The sequence below is a fragment of the Tamandua tetradactyla genome, chromosome 16 (genome assembly GCF_023851605.1).
Source record: "Tamandua tetradactyla isolate mTamTet1 chromosome 16, mTamTet1.pri, whole genome shotgun sequence".
NCBI lineage: Eukaryota > Metazoa > Chordata > Mammalia > Pilosa > Myrmecophagidae > Tamandua > Tamandua tetradactyla.
Genome location: NC_135342.1, coordinates 31,830,607 through 31,850,203, shown reverse-complemented (window position 1 = coordinate 31,850,203; position 19,597 = coordinate 31,830,607). Strand labels below are relative to the sequence as shown.

General features: G+C 37.7%; 1 pseudogene; it reads left to right on the top strand.

The window, feature by feature from the left end:
• Window positions 1-5,241: 5,241 nt before the first annotated feature.
• Window positions 5,242-19,365, top strand: LOC143658405 (beta/gamma crystallin domain-containing protein 1-like; annotated as a pseudogene).
• The last annotated feature ends 232 nt before the right edge of the window (window positions 19,366-19,597 follow it).

Here is a 19,597-nt window from a genome sequence, read left to right as displayed (position 1 = left end):
GACTTGTTTTTAATCGGGACATTTTCTTGGCCTTAGAATTGTAAACTAGCAACTTATTAAATTCCCTTTTTAAAAGCCATTCCATTTCTGGTATATTGCATTTTGACAGCTAACAAACTAGAACAGATTTTGGTACTGAAAAGTGGGGTGCTGCTGTGGTTTGCAAATACCAAACATGTTGGAACAGCTTTTTAAATGGATAAGGGGAAGATTCTGGAAGAGTTGTGAGAAGCTTGATAGAGAAGGCCTTGAAGAGAATCTTGGTAGAAATTTGGACTCTAAAGATACCTCTGACCAGGCTCTAGACAGAAATGAGATGTGTGTCATTACACAATGGAAGGAAGGCAATACTTGTTTTAAAATGGCAGATGAGGGCGGGCCGCGGTGGCTCAGCGGGCAAAGTGCTTGCCTGCCATGCCGGAGGACCTCGGTTCGATTCCCGGCCCCAGCCCATGTAAAAAACAAACAGGCAAACAAAATATAATAAAACAAGAAAATGTTTAAAGATGTTTCCCTTTCTTCCTCCCTTCCTTCCTTCTCTCTGTCTTTCCTTCCCTTCCTCCCTCTCTCTTTAAAAAAAAAAAAAAAAAAAAAAATGGCAGATGATCTGGCAAAGCTGACTAGTGCCTTCTTGAACCAAGGTATCTTTCCATGGATGCCTTAGATTGGACATTTCTACATACTTGTTTTAATCGGGACATTTTCTCAGCCTTAGAACTTTAAACTAGCAACTTATTAAATTCCCCCTTTTAAAAGCCATTCCGTTTCTGGTATATTGCATTCTGGCAGCTAACAGACTAGAACAAGAACTTAAAGCAGAGATTAGAGGAAAATTTATGAATTTAAATGCTCATTTTCTAAGTGAAAAGGAGATCTAAAATCAGTTTTGAAAATATTTGGGTTTATATATTATTAAAATATCAAAATCAAAGCAAGCAAAATAAAAGAAATTAAAAGGAGAGCAGAAATCGGTAAAATGGCTTCAAAATTCAATAAAGACATATGAACTGAATGAGAAGTAGAAGGGTGAATGATGGTATATACATATGATTGAATATTGTGCTGCTACAAAAAGGAACAAAGTTGTGAGGCATGCAAAATTGTGATTGAACCTGCAGGACATTTGGTGAGCAAAATAAGGCAGAAACAAAAGAGCAATTATTGTATAGTGTCATTTAGAAAACACTTACAAGAAAACAGGGGCCTACAGTGTAAGCTATTATAGCACTCACATTAAGCCCTGAGTGGCAATTATTAGTTCTGGATTTTGAGAGTATTTCTTTTTTTTGGTGCGGGCAGGCACAGCAAATTGAACCCAGGTCTCCATCACAGCAGGCATGAACTCTTCCACTGAGCCACCGTTGCCTGACCAAGAGGATGTTTTATGTATGTATAACCTGGTATTTAGAGACAAGAATAAAGCCAATCAAGTTAGAATTAAGGTAGTTCAGAATACACGGGTAAGAAAGACATTGTCTATATTTTAGAATCTCACCTACTCTTTGAGACCAAAGGAAGAAAGGTTTCTTTTGTCTAGAATCTAATTTTTTTGTAGCATATAACCTAACCCAACCTGCTGGATAGATCATGTAAAGAATCCAAACACAGGAAGCCCTGAGTAAGAATGAGGGCCTTTAATCTTGTACAACTTAATGCAATGCCTTGTCACATCCTAGAGAATATTAAGCAGATAATCAAAAAGTATTGGCAAAGTCCCTTGAGGAATGGGAGAAAAAATATGGAATTATTAAACTTTGCTACTGAGGAAACCCCTGATACTCTGTCAAACATTAAGGGCACCCAAATCAATAAGTCAAGCCCTTGATCTTGAAGCTTGCTCTTGTGAAACTTATATATTCTACAAAGATTCCAGGCACTAGGGTAAGTTTCTAAAACTCTTGTGAAACTTATATATGTAGTGGAAAAACTTAGCCTACTTATAGGTATGCCTAAGAGTTACTTCTGGAGGATCTCTTTTGTTGCTCAGATGTGGCCTCTCTCTCTCTAAGGCCATCTCTGCGAATGAAATCATTGCCCTCTCCCCTATGTGGGACATGTCATTTTGGAGGAAAGTTTGATGGAAGATGACTTCCAGGGATGAGTCTGGCCCTGTGGGATCAACAATGCCATCCTGACTAAAAGGGGGAAAAGAAGTGCAACAAATAAGGTGTCAGTGGCTGAGAGTGTTCAAATAGAGTTGAATGGCTACTCTGGAGGTCCCTCTTATGCAAGCTTCAGTTAGACATTTCTACTATCAAAACTTGCCAACCCCAAATAAAAACCATTCCTGCCAATCCTAAAGAACACCTAGGACATTATATAAGATTCTACAAAGATTCCAGGCACTAGGGCAAGTTTCTAAAACCTACAGCCTCCAAATGGGTCCTGGGACCAGATATGTCCCGAAACCCAGAGGGGCCAACCTCTCCAGAACATCAACTAGTTCATCCCCTAAACCATATTTTTGGCTGCCCCTTCTCACATGAAAAAGTTAGAATGGGCAGATCCCCAATATGCCTAAAGAGTAGGAGGAATATCGTAGGTGATGGTAGAGTTATACTGTGGAGGTAGGGTTTAACAAATGGTCATGAGTGCTGAATCATTACACTGATTTTTCTTTTAGTCTCCAGTGTCTTAAAGGAGCTAGAAATTAAAACCTAAATTTCTGAATGTAACTCATACCAAACTCTGAAATCTGTTCTACAATGAATTGTTGGCTAAGTGCTTTGAAGTTTATTGCTTTTTTGTCTCTATGCTGTTTTGTACAAAAAAGAAGCAAAATATTTCTCCTAGGCTCTAGTGGTTAGACACAGCTAGAAGGAAAAATCTAGAAAAAAACAACTATGAAATATAAGCACCTCAGGAATCTCTGCATGTGGCAAGCAGGGGCAAGGAGCTAATCATAAAGTACTCTGCTTTCATAAATGTGTCCTCTAAAAGCAAGAATTGTGGAAACTTATGTGTGTGAAAAAAACAAATAGAATAGAACCTAAATAGAAAAAGCCAACAACAAAGTATTGATAGACCTCCCCTACACATGGGGCATAGAATTCAAGGGTGAATGTGAAACATGACTCCCAGGGATAAGTTTGGCAGTGGTATCATTGGATCCACAATATCTTCCTGATCCACAGGGGAAAATGAAGAATAATAAAATAAGGCAGGAATGGCTAACAGAGATCAGATAGAGTAGGGAAGATAAACTGGAGGCTACTCTTATGCAAGCTGCAGCTAGATATTGCTAATAGCGTGGCTTGCTGAATCCCAACCAACATCACTACTGTTAACCATTAAGAACACTTGGAGCTCAAACTGAGACTGCATAAAAATTCATGCACTAAGTTTACTTTCATGGAACCTATAACTTCCAGAGGGTTCCAAGATCAGATAAATCCTGAAATCAGAGGGACCAGTCTCCCCAAGATTATCAACTAATTAAGTCCCTTTATCCTTTATTGTTAATACCCCTTCTCAACTTGAAAGAGTCAGAATGGGCATTGCTCAAAGATCCCTATCAATTAGGAGAAGGATAAAAGGCGAGGGAAGAGGGAAGAGCCATCCTGGCTTGCACCCTTCTTGTACCACCTTCTCCTCCTCCGATGCCACACCCATGCCCTGGAAGGGGTGACAGCAACCAACCAGCGATAGCACTAAGAGGTTTGGCTCTGCTCATTCTGGCCGTGCATAGTGGATCACAGCTGGAACCAGAACATCTCCTTCTTCGACTGGTGGGCGGGACCTGAGGAACCCTCTCATTTTTTTGTGACATCATTGCTTTCCCTTTGCAGGATTACAGTGTGATCATGTTATGACTGGGTTCTGATCCCTGGTGGAAAAAAATCCTTTTATTTGACCACGGGAGCTTTGCTGATGGCAGCTGTGAATCTCCTACACGAACTTCTTGTCAGTAGGAAAAAGCAAGAGATTGACTTCAAAGATGTTATTATTTGCATCCATTTGCAAGATATTATACAAGTAAGAATTCTTAAATAAAAATATGAAAGAGGGATTGACTGAAATGTTGTGATTCCAGTATTGTTTGACCATCAATATTGGTACTTGTGACACAAGTACATGTATGTACTTCTTGTGAAAATGTGTTGAACTATACACCTATATTTGTGCATTTTTATGAATATTATACTTAAATGGAATTTACCAAAAAGTTGCATGCTGAAAATCCTCATTGGCCCCTCAGACGTGTCATACAATCTTACCAATTTTCCCCACTGTATTTCCCATTCTCTTTCCAAGACCACTCTTCGTATATCTCCCTCCATTTCCACTCCATTCTCACATTGTACTGATCCATCTTGCTCAGTGAACAACCTCATATTGTACTTCTTTATGAAAATAGAAGTAGAAAAGAAGTTCCCACTAATGCCCACCTGAATTGACAAGTGTGGCTGTAGGGGTACTGATATTCTCTTTCTTCTTTCTCTGTAGGTGAATTGTCCCTGCTATCCTCAAGACTCAATGCATCAAGTGGGCTCTGGATCCTATCTCCCCTTATCAGCTAGATAGGTTTACTCTTGCTATTTTTCATGTTCCCTCTCTTCAGTTATCTGCTTTACTCACTACTGACCTATTTCCATCACAATACTAATTGACATCAACTCTCTTGAAAGGAAAACTCTCTGAATCCACTATCCACTTCCAGGCTCATTCCATTTCCTGACACACCCTGAACCTCTTCCACATGAACTACACACTTATCATTTGAACCAGCAATTCTATTCCTGGGTATTTACCCAAATGAAATGATAATACGTGTTTACAAATAAAACCCTAAGAAAATGCATATAGTGTGTTTATTCATAACCTTCAAAGACCTCAGAAAGACTTAACTGAAACAGCCTTTTAGATCTTTAACAATAGAGAGGAGGAAATTAAATTAGAAAAACACAAAAGAGATCAGGCCAAAGACTCCCTCCTAGCTGCTGCCCTCAGATTCAAATATCAGAACATTAACCCCTCTTCTGCTATCCGAAGTTCCTAACAGGACCTTTCCCAGTGTGTCATCATGACAGTCATTGGATATTGGGCTGTCAGACAGAAATCCTAGGCCCCACCAGGACTGCGCCTGGTGTGTCATCATAGGGGTCATTGGAAGTTAAGCCACCCCGAAAACCCTATTTCCAGGAAAGTTCCTCCAGCACACCCTGTGGACCCAGAGCCAGAATCTCTCTTTCCTGACTTCCTCGGATTGATTAAAGAACACTGATGGGTCCCTGGATCGAAATGGCCCCACATCTTCATGAGTAAGTCTGAACCAAGGGTCATTATCAAAGTTGAAGGTAAGCTGATCTCCTTTTTAATTAATACAGGGACTACATATTTGATTCTCCTCAAACATTCAGGACTTTTATCCACTTCCTCAGTCTCTCTTATAGGAGTTGTCAGCATTCCCTCTTCCCCTTTAATTACTGAACCAAACATATGCCCAATAGAAGATCTCACATTCTCCCAGATATTCCCTGTCACCCCTACCAGCCCTTCCCCAGTCCTAGGTCATGACATTTCATACAAAAAACTTCACTCTTCCATTTCCTTACTGAAATAATCTCTCTACTTCCTCACCTTCCAGAATCTTTAGAACAACAGCTCCTAACTTTCCTGCTAGACAAATTTCTTCAAGGCATCTTCCAAGACTGCCAGTGGCAGCAAATCCAGTCTTTTTTTTTTCTTGACCTCTATCTAAACCACGCAATGAGCTTCCTGTTATTTCCACCAACTCTTCCTCTTACTATCTCACCCCTCTTCACCTTAAACGCCCTATAAACTCCTTACTGTTCTCTCATAGGAACCATCCATACTTATAAATGAACTGAACTGTTGGTTTGGGAACCCAATCAGGATTATTATTGTTTCTTCTCTGACCCTCATTATTTTCTCTATGTGTAAATATAGTGTATGGTGGAACCTAAGTATTCACTTCTCTACCCACCTACATTTATATTTTATCCCCTCTGGATCATCCACAGCCCTGATACTTGCAGGTATTGGTATTTATTACCTATGTGGGAACATTGCATACTTTGTACTTCCTTGGGCATGGACAGGAATTTGTACTATAGTATCCATCATTGTTAATGCCACTATCTTGAAACCCAAAAAATGGCCTCTTCTGGGAAAATACCTAATCTAGGTTCCTTTCTTAAAACCTCACTCTAACGCCCAAAATGGGAAAAAAAGCCATTTCTTAAAAGACTGGAATTTGGATTTCATGCTCATGACTATCTTATTTGAGAAGAAAACTGGTATAGCATGCATCATCTTTTACAGCCCATTTTGGTTTACAGGAATCCCACTATTAGAATGGTATTTCCCTCACATTACAACTATCCTGGAATGCAAAGGTACAGGGTATTGATATCCAACAACAGGAAATAAATAACCTAGCTTCAATTGTTACACAAAATAGGAGAGCATTAGACATTCTCACTACCGTTGCAGGAGGCACCTGTGCAATCATAAATGAAATCTGTTGTTTTACATTAATAAAACTTGACTGGTAGAGGAAAATCTTAAAAATCTTAAAAAAAAAAAACAAACATAGAAATCATTCAAAAGGTCCAGGATGCTAATTATGGGACCCAGTCATGGCTATCTTCATTTTTCTCCTATTTCACTTTGTTACTATCATTGCTGGTATCCCGTATGGTACCATTACTGTTGCTATTATTGGTTCTTCTCTTTGGCCCTTGTCTCTTACAGTTCCTTTCCCAGTTCATATCCTGAGTCACCTGGTCGCTAACTCAAGAATATGTGAATGATGTCTCCCAATCCGAGAAGGAGCAGAAACAACTTTTTCTCCTGTCTCACAGCACCTCCTGTCACTCCCCACTTGGGGACATTGTGCAGGTAAAGGAAACCTCTGCAGAAACTAGTTACTCTCCCTGAAGAGATTCTTCTAACCACCAGAAGTCCCAGTGTAAGAGGAAAGGAAGAAGATCCTAGTGAGGCTCTAGCTCTCAGTTTTCACTAAACCAAGGAAACAAAAAAGACATGTGAAGAAAGGCTGGCTGGCCCTTAGAACTAGGGATTACTGCTCTGATTCCTAGCAGGGACCGCTAGCTCTTAGGATAGGATGACTAGAAGGCCACTGAAAGTCAAAGACTTACTATTGAAAGTATGACTGATTCAGCACAAGACATTCCTATCATTCTTGATATCAAAGATTTATCTCCAGCAGCCATCCCCAAACTACAGGATAAACCCTCTGGCTCACAGCCCCCATTGAAACACCTAATTGGCCTTCTCTTTCACTGCCTATACCCATACCCCTGAATGTTCCCAAAGACACATGTGCTCAAGTTCTCAGAACCAGTTTCCCACATGCTGATCTAAGTGTCAGAAAGTTGTAATGAATGTATGTTACCTGTATATCATCAGGATAATGAGAAAATGCCGCTCTTCAAACTTGGAAGAGGAGATGTAGAAATAAACCCTACTTTGTCCACAGAGCTCAGCCCAGATGCTGTAGGAAATGAGTGTTCATCTGTGGGAAACCAGAGACTGGCACACCCTCCCTTAGGAAGAGAGAAAAAAAGCCTTAAGCATCCAGCAACTTGTGTGACCATATCACAGGCAAGAAGAAAAACAGCCCCTCCAGAAGGGAGAAAGAATGGTCAAGCCACTTATCTAATTACACATCTAATGGGAACTGTATTCTAAAGATTCTTCTGGGCACATGTTAATTACAAACACAAAGCCCCATAAATCACAGAAACCCTCCTAAGAGAATGTGACCCACGTTTTCCCAGAAACCTTGAAATGTTACTGTTACCTAAAATGCCCACTGTAAAATTCTGCCTTTCCCTCTGTCAATGCAGAGCACTGAATTTCATTTTCCAATGGGCTGTCATTGGGAATAATTTTCTCCTGTTTGAAAGTCCCTAATTAAAACTCATGGATAACTCTCTGTTTGACATTGTTCCTTGGTCTTGGGTCTGTGCTGGATTGGAATGATTGGAATATTTGATGAGCCAGCCAGGAGACCAAGGAGCTGCTGGTCAAAAAATGCATGAATACTAGGAACAGAGACTCCTGGGGATAATCCTGGGATATGTACAACTTCCAAGTGGGGAGGCATGGCTACCTTCCTAGATGAATGGGGACTGCCGAGCGACTATGTACATGCTTGTTGCTCTCCAGATGGATGAGTAGCCCTCCTGCAGATAGCTGCAAAGCAGTTAGGATCCACATGGTTGATCCAAGCGTAGACTGCTTCTTTGGTGTGGAGAGGGGTAACTCATTTGCTTGACTGTGCTGCAGTCAGTTGACTGTCATTGTGCGTAGTATTGCCAACTATAACAGACTGTCTCAGAAATCTGCAGGTTGAAGGAATAAGAAAATGTAGAACAAAACTTGAATAAATATAAAAAGTTGCAGAAAGTTCACAGAAAAGGACATTTATTTCTTGTGGTCAAATTTGGGTAAAATTTAAGGAGGAAAATCTTTCTGGGTCAAAGTTAATTACAACTACAAAGACTTTAAATTATGGAAACTTTCTTGATAGAATGTTCCTGGAAACCTTGATATGTTACTGTTCCCAAAAATGCCCTCCCTCTTCCTCTAGTCAATGCAGAGCACTGAATTCCATTTGCAGAGTGCTGATTTCCATTTCCCGACTGGTCGCCATTGGAAGAATTTTCTCCTGTTTGTAAGTTCCTAATTAAAACTCATGGGTAACTTTGTGCCTGGCTTTTCCTTTGGTCTTGGGGCTGTGCTGTGTGGGAATTTCATTGAAGGTCATCATCCAAGTCTGATCCTTCATGCTCCCCAAGGAGGGCATGCAGGATATAAGCTCCCAGATCATCTCAAAGAACTCTCAAGTCAGAGAAGTACAGATGCAAAGCTTTCACAGTAAAGAAATTGAAATAGTTACTCTTGCAAGTTGTGCGCTTCAGAAAGAGGAAGGGTTTAGCAATAATAGCACATCATCCAAACACACTCCTCACAAAGAGGAACATGTGGCAAATACTGGCTTGAAAGCCATGATGCCAGAATAAGAGAAAACATGACCCATCTTAGTCCAAAGTCAGGGCAATGGAACAGTCTGCATGGCTGAAACCAGTTCCACTAACTCTCCTTGCAGCAGAAATCATTTAGGAACTTGGCAAAGGCCAGATCACCATGTTGTAAATGGCCAGGACAACCCTGTCAGCCTTTTGAACATCTCTGCCGGTAGTGATGAGAGTGTATATGTTTCTTCTTATGATATTTAAAAATTCACTAAAATTGTAAAAAAAAAAAAAGATAGCTTAATTTGCGTGCCCCAGATGAAAAAGAAGTCAGGTTGCCAAACTCTCTAGTGCCTCACTATGCCATCACTCTTATTCATGAAGTCAATTTAGAAAAAAATATTGCATCCCAGCATATTTACCTTTAGTTTAGTGAAGACAAAGCAAAGCCATCCAGAGATGTCACCAGATTTACATTTGATACAGGACTTTGACACAAAATCCAAATTGAGACCCAAACATGCATCAATAGAAGGATTTCCTTTTGAAGTCCGTGAACACTAATAGGAAAAAACAAAGCTGTGGTTACTCCAGAAACAAATGATAAACAAAGCAAGGATATCACAAATTGTGGAGATAAGAGATCTAGGCTAGAAAAAGCACATTTTTCTGAATCATGTTATCTTCGAATTTACCAGGAAAAAAAAATCTTTTCGTCCTCTGTGATATCAGTCAATATTATGACCACATTTTTTGACACTTGTTAGAATATTTCCCTTTCTCATTCTTTGTGTTACAGCCTAAGATTTAGGGTGCTTCACCCTACAGTTCAGATAAAGAATAACCAACTCTTTCATCCAACAACACCACAATTATCTACAGTTTCTACTAATCAAAAAGTCAAACGTACTTGGAAAAACACCTTCAAAAAGAGGAAATCGAAAACTTTCTGGATTCGTGAAGCAATGTCCACTTACCAGAAACTAAATGTTTTGAATTGCAGAATTTAAGAACATTGCACCTCATACAAGGTAAGCCACATAAGACTAAGTAATGACTCTTCAGTGGGTATCATGGAGGCATGAAGGCAGTGGTATGACATATTTCAGATTATGAAAGAAAAAAACTTGTCAGCCAAGAATTCTTTATCTAACAAGGATGTCCTTCAAAAGTGATGGAGAGTTTAAAATCTTCACAGATAAACAAATGCTGAGAGAATATGTTAACAAGAGACCTGCCTTGCAAGAAACATTAAAGGAAGATCTGTAGGCTGAAAAAAGGCAGCGATGTCTGGAGAATGGCACATAATTAAATAGTATTAGTAAGGGCAAACTTAAAGGAAAAGGAGAGAGAGAGAGAGAGAAAAAATAGGTTTGACAAATAAAAACCAAAAGGTAAGATGATTGGTTTAAGTACTGCTTTTACAGTTGTAACTCAGAGTATTAATAGATTAACCTTCCAAACTAAAAGCTACAGATTGGTAGAATGGATTACAAAGCATGATCCATCTATATACTTTTTGTTAGAGACTCATTTTAAACCCAAGAATACAAATTAATTGAAAGTGTAAGGATAGAAAAAAATTCCATGCAAATTGTAACCAAAAGAAAGCAAGGGTAGCTATACTAATATCAGAAAAAATAGACTTTTAATAGATGTCTCATGACATCTTTAAAATGCAAAGATGTCATGAGAGTAGAGAGGACACTATATGGTAATAAAAGGGACAATTTTTTAGGAAGATAAACAATCTATAATATTTATGTACCCAATCAAGGCACTGCAAAGTACATGAGGTTAACGTTGGCAAAACTGAAGGGAGCAATAAATGTTTCTACGATAACAGTGGGTGGCTTCAATACACAACTCTCTTCTAAAAATAGGTCAACCAGACAGAGAATCAATAAGGAAACAGAGAACCTAAACTATGTGATAAATTAATTAGCTCTAACAAATCTCAGTGAATTTAAAAGATTGAAATTATTCAAAGTACTTTCTATGACCATAATGAAATGACGCTGGAAATCAATAAACACCAAAGAAATAGAACTTTCACAAATATAAGGAGGTTAAACAACACACTATCAAGCAACAGTGGGTCAAACAAGAAATTGCAAGAGAAATTGCTAACTATCTGGAGATGAATGAAAATGAGAATACAACATATCAAAGTTTACATGATGTAGTGAAGGCAGTGCTGAGATGGAAATTGATAGCTCTAAATGTATATATTGAAAAGAAGAAAGAACTAACTCCAAAGACATAACTGGAAAAATGAAGAAGTTAGAGAAAGAAAAGCAAACTAACCCTAAGGCAAGTAGAAGAAAAGAAATGATAAAGATTAAAATAGAAATAAGTGAATTGGAAAACAACAGCAACAAAAAGAATAGAGAGAATCAGCAAAACCAAAAGTTAGTTCTTTGAGATCAATAAGAATGACAAAACCTTAGTGAGACTGACAAACGCAAAAAGAGAAGATGTAAATAAAGAAAAACAGAAATGAGAGGGAGGAGCCCAAAGAAATAAGAAAAATCATTAAGAGGATACTATGAACATCTGTATACCAACAAACTAGCTAACATTGAGGAAATGAACAATTTCCTAGAAACACATGAACAGCCTACACTGACTTAAGATGCAATAAAAGACTTCAACAAATCAATCACAAGTAAAGAGATTAACTCAGTCTTCAAACCTCTCTACACAGATAAGCCCAAGGCTTATATGTGGAAAATCCTGAGAAATCCACAACGAAGCTACTTGAGCTCAGAAACAAATTTAGCAAAATGGTAGGATATGAGATTAATGTGCAAAAAATCAGTAATGTTTCTGTACCGCAGTAATGACCCGAGAGGCATTAAGAAAAAATTTCATTCACAATAGCAATGAAAAAAATCAAGTATTATACAAACATTCCAGAAAGAACTAACACCATTTCTGTCTAAAACTTTCAAAAAAATTGAAGAAAAAAGAAACCTACCTAGCTCATTTTATCAAGCTAACATCACTCAAATACCCAATCCTAATAAAGATACTACACAAAAGGAGAACTACAGGCCATTTTCACTAATGAATATTCAACAAAATACTTGCAAATTGATTCAAAAGACACATTAAAAGAATTATACACCATGGCCAAATAGGGTTGGTTCCAGGCATGTCAGGGTCGTTCAACATAAGAAAGCCAATCAATGTAATACAATACATGAACAAATCAAAAGGGAAAAATTATGTGATCATCTCCATTGATGCTGAAAATGCATTTGACAAAATTCAGCATCCTTTTCTGATAAAAACAGCCCAAAAGGTAAGAATCAAAGAGAATTTCCTCAAACTGATAAAAGGCATATATGAAAAAACCACAGCCAACTTCATATTCAATGGGTAGAATCTCATTCCTCTAAGACTGGGAAAGAGTCAAGGATGACCACTGTCACCAGTATTATTCAACATTGTTCTAGATAGAAGAACTAGGCAAAAAAGAAAGAAAGAAAGAAAATGATCCAAATGAGCAAGAAGTAAAAGTCTCATTATTTGCAGATGCCATGATCCTATATGTGGAAAATACTGACAAATCCACAACAAACCTACTTGAGCTAAGGAACAAATTTAGCAAAATGGTAGGATATGAGATTAATGTCCAAAAAAAACAGTAATATTTCTATACCTTAGTAATAACCCAACTGAGAGGCATTAAGAAAATATTTCATTCACAACAGCAACTAAAAAAATCAAGTATCTAGGAAGAAACTTAACTAAGGATGTGAAGTTTTATACACAGAAGGCTACAAATTTGCCAAAAGAAATCAAATAAGGACCTAAATAGGTGGAAAGATATTCCATGTTCATGAACAGGAAGGCTAAATGTCATTAAGATATCAGTTCTACCAAAACTGACCTATAAATTCAACACAAAACTAATTCAATTCTGAACACCTTGCTTTACAGACTTGGAAAAAAATTTCCAAGTTTTATTTAGAAAAAATAAATTCATTTACCAAATTTATTTGGAAGGGAAGAGGCCTAGAATTTCCAAAAATCATCCTCAAAGAAGGAACAAAGAGGGAAGACCTACACTTCCCAAACTTAAAGCTTGTTATTAAGACACACTGGTCAAAACAGCATTGTATTTGCACAAATAGAGACCTATTCATCAATGTGACTTACTTTAAAGTTTGTAAATAGATCCCCAGATATGTTGATTTTCAACAAGCCTCCAAAATACATTGAATTGGGACAGCATAGTATTTTTAATAAATGGGCTGGGAAAACTGGATATACATATCCAAAGGAATGAAAGAGGACACCTACAACACACCCTATACAAAACTTAACTGAAATTGGGTCAAAGACCTAATTATAAGAGCCCAGTATCATAAAACTCCTATAAGAGAAAACAGAAATGTTTTCAAGACCTACTGATAGGAAGTAGCTGCTTAAATCTTTCACCCAAAGCACAAGCAATGAAGAAAAAAAGATAAATGGGAATTCTTCAAAATCAAATATTTCTGAAGTACAAAGGACTTGGTCAAAAAAAAGGTGAAGAAGCTGCCAACTGAATGGGAGAAAATATTTGGAAAGCATATATTGGATAGGGGTTTGATATCCAATATATACAAAGAGCTCAATAAAAAAATAACAAACAACCCAATTGCAAAATGTGTAAATATATGAGTAGACATTTTTCCATAGGGGAAATACAAATGGCTAGAAAGCATAGGAAAAGATATGCATCTTCATTAGCTACTAGGGAAATGCAAATCAAACCTGCAATGAGATATAATCTCACACCTATAAGAATATCTGCTTAGTAAACCATGGAAGCTACAATTATTGGGGGGAACGTGGACAATTTGGAACACTTATCCATTGCCAATGGGAATGTGTAATGGTACTGCCAAAAGGAATATATAGTGTTATAACCTCTGTGGAATAAAGTTTGGTGGTTCCTCAGAAAACTAAATAACAAGTTACCTTACTATTGGGAATTCCACTACTTGAAATAGACCCCAAAGATCTGAAAGCAGTGACATGAACAGACATGTGGATACCAAAATGCATAATGGTATTATTCATAATTGGCAAAATATGGAAACAAAATATATATATTATATATATATATGTTATCAACAGAAGAGTAGATAAACAAAGTTTGATATATACACATAATGGAATATTATGCTGCAGTAAGAAGGAATGTCTTGAAACATATGACAACACGGATGAACCTTGAGGACATAATGCTGAGTGAAATAAGCTGCACACAACAGGATAGATACTGTATGTCTTCACTCATGTGAACTCACAGTCTTAAAACGTAGAATACAGGGTACCTAGAGATAGAAGCTAGAGTAGGGGAATCGTTATCTAATATGTACAGACTTGATTATGAAGGAGACAATGCATAGGAATGGGGCCAGTGTTAATAGTACGTTAGTGGATTATAAGTAATAGTGTCATGTAAAAGGTGAATATGATTGGAAGGGGTTGTTTAAGTCATGTATCTCATGGATTAGCACCACAAATATAATTAAACAGTAACCATGGTGTTTGTGGGAAGATGGCAGAGTAGGATTCTATAGAAACCAGTCCCTCCACCAAAATATCTAATGAACTGGCAGTGACTCTCTGAATCAACTGTTTGAAATTCTGGAGTCTAGTGGATGAAGTACCGAGGAAAGAAGTGGAGGTAGAGGTTTGTAAATTGCAGTAAAACCTGATGAATTTCACCCTCCTTGCAGTGGCTGTCACCCCCCATCTCTCAGCCACATGGCAGCAGCACTGGAGACTGCAGTCATGGTGCAGCTTGCTGCTACTAGGGTGGGCTTTATGTCTTAAGGTGAATCATGAAGACAGCCCCATAAACCCAGTGTGCAAATGTCCATTCATGTCCTCACTCTCAGTTCCTCCAGTTATATGTCCATCAATGGGGTTGCAGGATCTTATAGAAACCCCACCCCAGCCTCCTATTATAATGTGCTGTTGGATTCAGTCTGCTATTATTTTATTGAGGATTTTTGCATCTATATTCATAAGATATATTGGTCTGTAATTTTCTTTTCTTGTGATATCTTTGTCTGGTTTTGTTGACCTCAAAGAATGAATTAGGGAGTCTAGCCTCTCATTCAGTTTTCTGGGAAATTGTGAACAGAATTTGTATTAATTTTTCTTTGAATATTTGGTGAATTTCCCCTGTGAATCCATTTGGTCCTGTGCATTATTCATTGGGAGGTTTATAGTTGCTGAATCAATCTCTTTACTAGTGATTGGTTTGCTGAGATCTATAATTTCTTCTTGAGTCAGTGTTTGTAGTCTATTGGTTTTTGGACTATGTCCATTTCATCTAGATTATCTCATCTGTTAGCACACAGTTTATCATGTGTGCTATCTTCTCATAATACTCTCAGTGGTCTCAGAAATGGCAAGAATCATACTTTGGAGACCAAACCATGAAGTTGATTAAGAATGCTGCAGAACCACATCGGTAGTTTCCATCTCTCACTTGTTAAAATCACAGTTTCCTTCAATTAAAATTTTATTGATTTATTTCAAAGGTAATTTCCCCTCCAGCTGCTCCTGCCACTCCTGGTGGATATTTTATTATACACTTTTAATAGCTTTCAGTAATTTGCACAAATCATGGCTAATCTTCAGAGATAATCTCCACTCCCTGTGCAGAAACTGTCACTGCTGTTGCGGGAGAAATGATAAATCATTACCCAAGAGGAAAAGAGATCACTGTGTCCCAACCTTTATCTCAAGGTTTGGATGCCTTCTTTCCACACCTGCACACATGCTACCCCTGCACACAGTGTCCTGGAAGCAAATGTTAATTTGGTAAGTGTCTATTTTTTTTTCCAGATGAGTATCAGATTGGTGGTTTTCTTTCTTCTCAGAAAAACCAGTATATGAAAAAATAATTCTGATTTTAGGATTGGAACATAAAACAACATTCACAACCCCCCTGACACACACACACACACACATTCACACAGGACATATGGTCTTTGAGAGGACACAGTAGCCTACTTGAGGCAGGGCTGCCTGATATGTCGCTTCTCTCCTTCCTGTTATAGAAATCTTCCTTCTCTTATTCAAGACTAAATACATCAAAGCTCACAGCATTTATCAAAACGTGCCACACTACAAGGCAGGTAACTAGCAGCATTAAACTGACGATGATGAGGTCCCAGTTGCTAAGCCAGCACCTGGTATATGGATGACAGTTGTTATGAGTTTTTTGTTTTGTTTTGTTTTGCTTTTGTGGGATTAGGTTGGGCTAAATGTAGAAGTTTTAAAACTTCTTTCCTCAGTAGAAAAGTGCTAACATTTATTTTGCATTTAGGGATGAAAGTCTCATTCTATGTTCCATATTAGGAAACCCAAACTTTTAGAAACAAATGTATGGCTGAAGATGATGGGTTCAGTGGAAAGAGACTAATTAAGGACTTTAAGGTCTGCTGATATAAGAATTACCCTTTTAACCAGACTTTGAAAGTGCCTTACTATTTTCACTTTTCTATTAATCTTTTACTTTCTCTACCCTCTAAGATAACTACTTATCAAACCAAAAAACAAACTGGACATTTAAATATTGTGACTGAAACAAACATTCTGACTGGAGATCCTGTTTGGTGGGCAGGTTTATCTCCCTCTGTCTGAAGGGAGGAGGACCTTAATTTAGATCCTTCCTGTGTCTCCCTAGAACTCCTAACCTCAGTTGAAAATTGTGACTATTTATTGTCCAGTGTCTGTCTGCAGTTCTTCAAAGGACTGCTGATCAATAACCAAAGCAATGTCAAGATTCACAGGCTCCTGTCATGGGCCAGGCTTTTACAAACTTTATCAATGCCTTCAAAACATTTTCACATTTATGACTTTATTATTTAAATTCATTTAGGGTTTCTCTTTCAAATAACTCTCAGCTTTTCTCCTTCTCAGATTTACCTTCCCTGTTTAAATCCTCTTATATTTTTATTTCAACAATGATTTCTTCACTTTCCCTTTTCAGTTAGGCAGTCTTTTAAAAATTTTAAAGTTTATAGTGGAAATTTTGAATTTATACAAATGTGCCTTAAATTCAGATGAATGTTCACTCAACCTGCTTCCCAGCTCTCACAGAGGCCCAGGGTCTCCCCATCCAAGGAGGGAACGCTGTTGTACTGGGATCCTCTTAGAGCGGTTTTCCCTCATTTCCAAACACAGATAGAATTCTCCCTTAACTCACCTCTGTCTGACTAACTTATGGAATTAATAAATCCTTCTCTGCATTCCCTTTGTGAATTTTTCTGATGAGTGTTCTTGGAATAGGAGTGGTCATCATTAGTGCAGCACATCCTGTGACTCTCACAATTCTTTTCCCATGGGTTGAAGAGCAAGTTCACCAAGAGGGCAGTGCTCTTTATTTCACTTAAGTCATTATATGTAATGAAGTAAAACAACTGAAACATGAGTGTGAAAAAGTTAAAAAATCCCAAATTGAATATCCTGAAAATCCTAAATTGAATATGCTTAAAAGCATTGGATTTCTTCTCAAAAATGCTACTGAGGGTGGGTGATGGTGTTGCACGGGCAAGGTTTCCACCTGCCTTGCTGGAGACCCGGGTTTGATTCTTGGGGCTTACCCATGCAAAAAAATAATAATAAAACAAATAAAGCTGCTGAGTTAAAAATGATGATAAAACTAGCTCATTGTGCAGATATTCATAATTCTGTCCTTCAAATGGTTGAACAAATCATTAGCATCCAAGCCAAGTTAAAGTGCTCCAAATTATAAATTGTACTTGGGGAGTTCTTGTTTTTTAAAGATAAGATAAACAATGGGAAGTTTCTTTCAGAGGAAAGTAAATCTACAATTAAATTTCTGCAAAAACATACATAGCATTTATGAAACCTAGAAAGTCATAACCTAATTAGCATCTTCTGATCATTTGTGAGAAATTTTACTTTTATGACTAGAGTTTTAAGAATTGCTGTTCAAATACATTAGCCATCTTGTTTCCTCTTTTAGCTTAATTATTTAATAGCAGTAGTAAGAGTGCTTTGGTCTTCTGGTTTTTTTTCTGGTATACATTTAAAATGTCCATTATTTTTTTCTGGTATGCATTTAAAATGTCCATTGTTTTATTTTTAATATTTTGGAAGGTATCCTTCATCTTAGAGTAGATTTATATATAAGATTTTTAATTTCAATAAAGATACTTTATATACTCTGTTTTAGCCTATGATTGGTAATGATTTCCTGGACAAAGATTACAAAAATACAGTCCATTATTTTCCAGTAAAATCTTCAGTGAATAGGTCTTGGACACATGGGCCCATTTCAAGTGAGAAAATATTGGTTATGTTATGTGCTGGAAATCTCTGGTCATGATGATGGTAAAATATATTCATTTGTTTCTCTACTGATTCCTCTGACTTCAATTAAAATCTAGGTGTTGATGTGATGGAGTCTGCTAAATTGGAAATGGGAATTATCTTCCTCATACAGACAGGAGATGGCATCCTGGGAAATTCCTCACTCCTTTGTTTATATAACTTTGCTTTGCTTACTGGAAAGAACTTTAGACCCACAGATCTGATTCTCAACCAACTGGTCTTAGCCAACTCCTTGATTCTTTACTCCAAAGGAGTCCCTCAAACAATGGCAGCTTTTGAATTGACATACTTCCTTGATGACACCAGATGTAAACTTCTCTTCTATTTTCACAGAGTGGCCTCAGGGGTTTCCTTCACCACCACCTGCCTCCACAATGGCTTCCAAGTCATTAAGCTTGACCCCAGGATTAGTAGTTGGATGGAGCTCAAGATTAGATCCCCAAAGTTCATTGGCTTCTGCTGTTTCCTCTGCTGGATCCTTCATCTCCTAGTAAATATATTGGTTCCTGTGATAGTGAAAGGTCCACTGAAAGCCAAAAACTTCAGCTTGATAAAAGATGATGTATACTGCTCTTGGCCGAAAACAGAGAAATCTGAAGCTGATTATGTACTAATATATTATTTCACTGACATTATGTGTTTGATATTCATGGTCTGGACTAGTGGCTCCATGGTTCTTGTCCTGTATAGACACAAACATCGAGTCCAACATATTCACAGGAACAGCCTTTCCCCCAGACCTTCCCTTGAGGCCAAAGCCATCCACACTATACTCATCCTGGTGAGCTCATTTTTCTTCTTTTACTCAATATCTACTATTTTGATTTTTTGGATGACTGTAGATGGAAATCCAGGCCAGTGGAGGGTGAACATCTCTGTTTTTGTGGCCTCATGTTTTCCAACAGTCAGTCCCTTTTTTCTCCTTGGTAGTGACCCCAGAGTCTCTCAGTGCTGCTTTGCACGCTGCAAAAAGAAAATTTTTCCTAATCTAATTGCAGTGCTGAGAGTTAGTCCAATCTAGGACATTCAGTCTTTAATTTCATTATTTTGTAATATTCAAGGAATGATTATGTGCCAGTTATCTTGTTTGGAACGTGTGATACTGTGGTGAAGGCACTAATGTCCCTTACCACAGAGATCTTAAAATAGAGATGAAAAGATATCAAAGTATGAATATTGTGCAAGTAACTGTGCAAAGATTATTCATCTAAAAGAATCAGGTTCTTCAGTCAGGAAATTCTGCACTTACATAA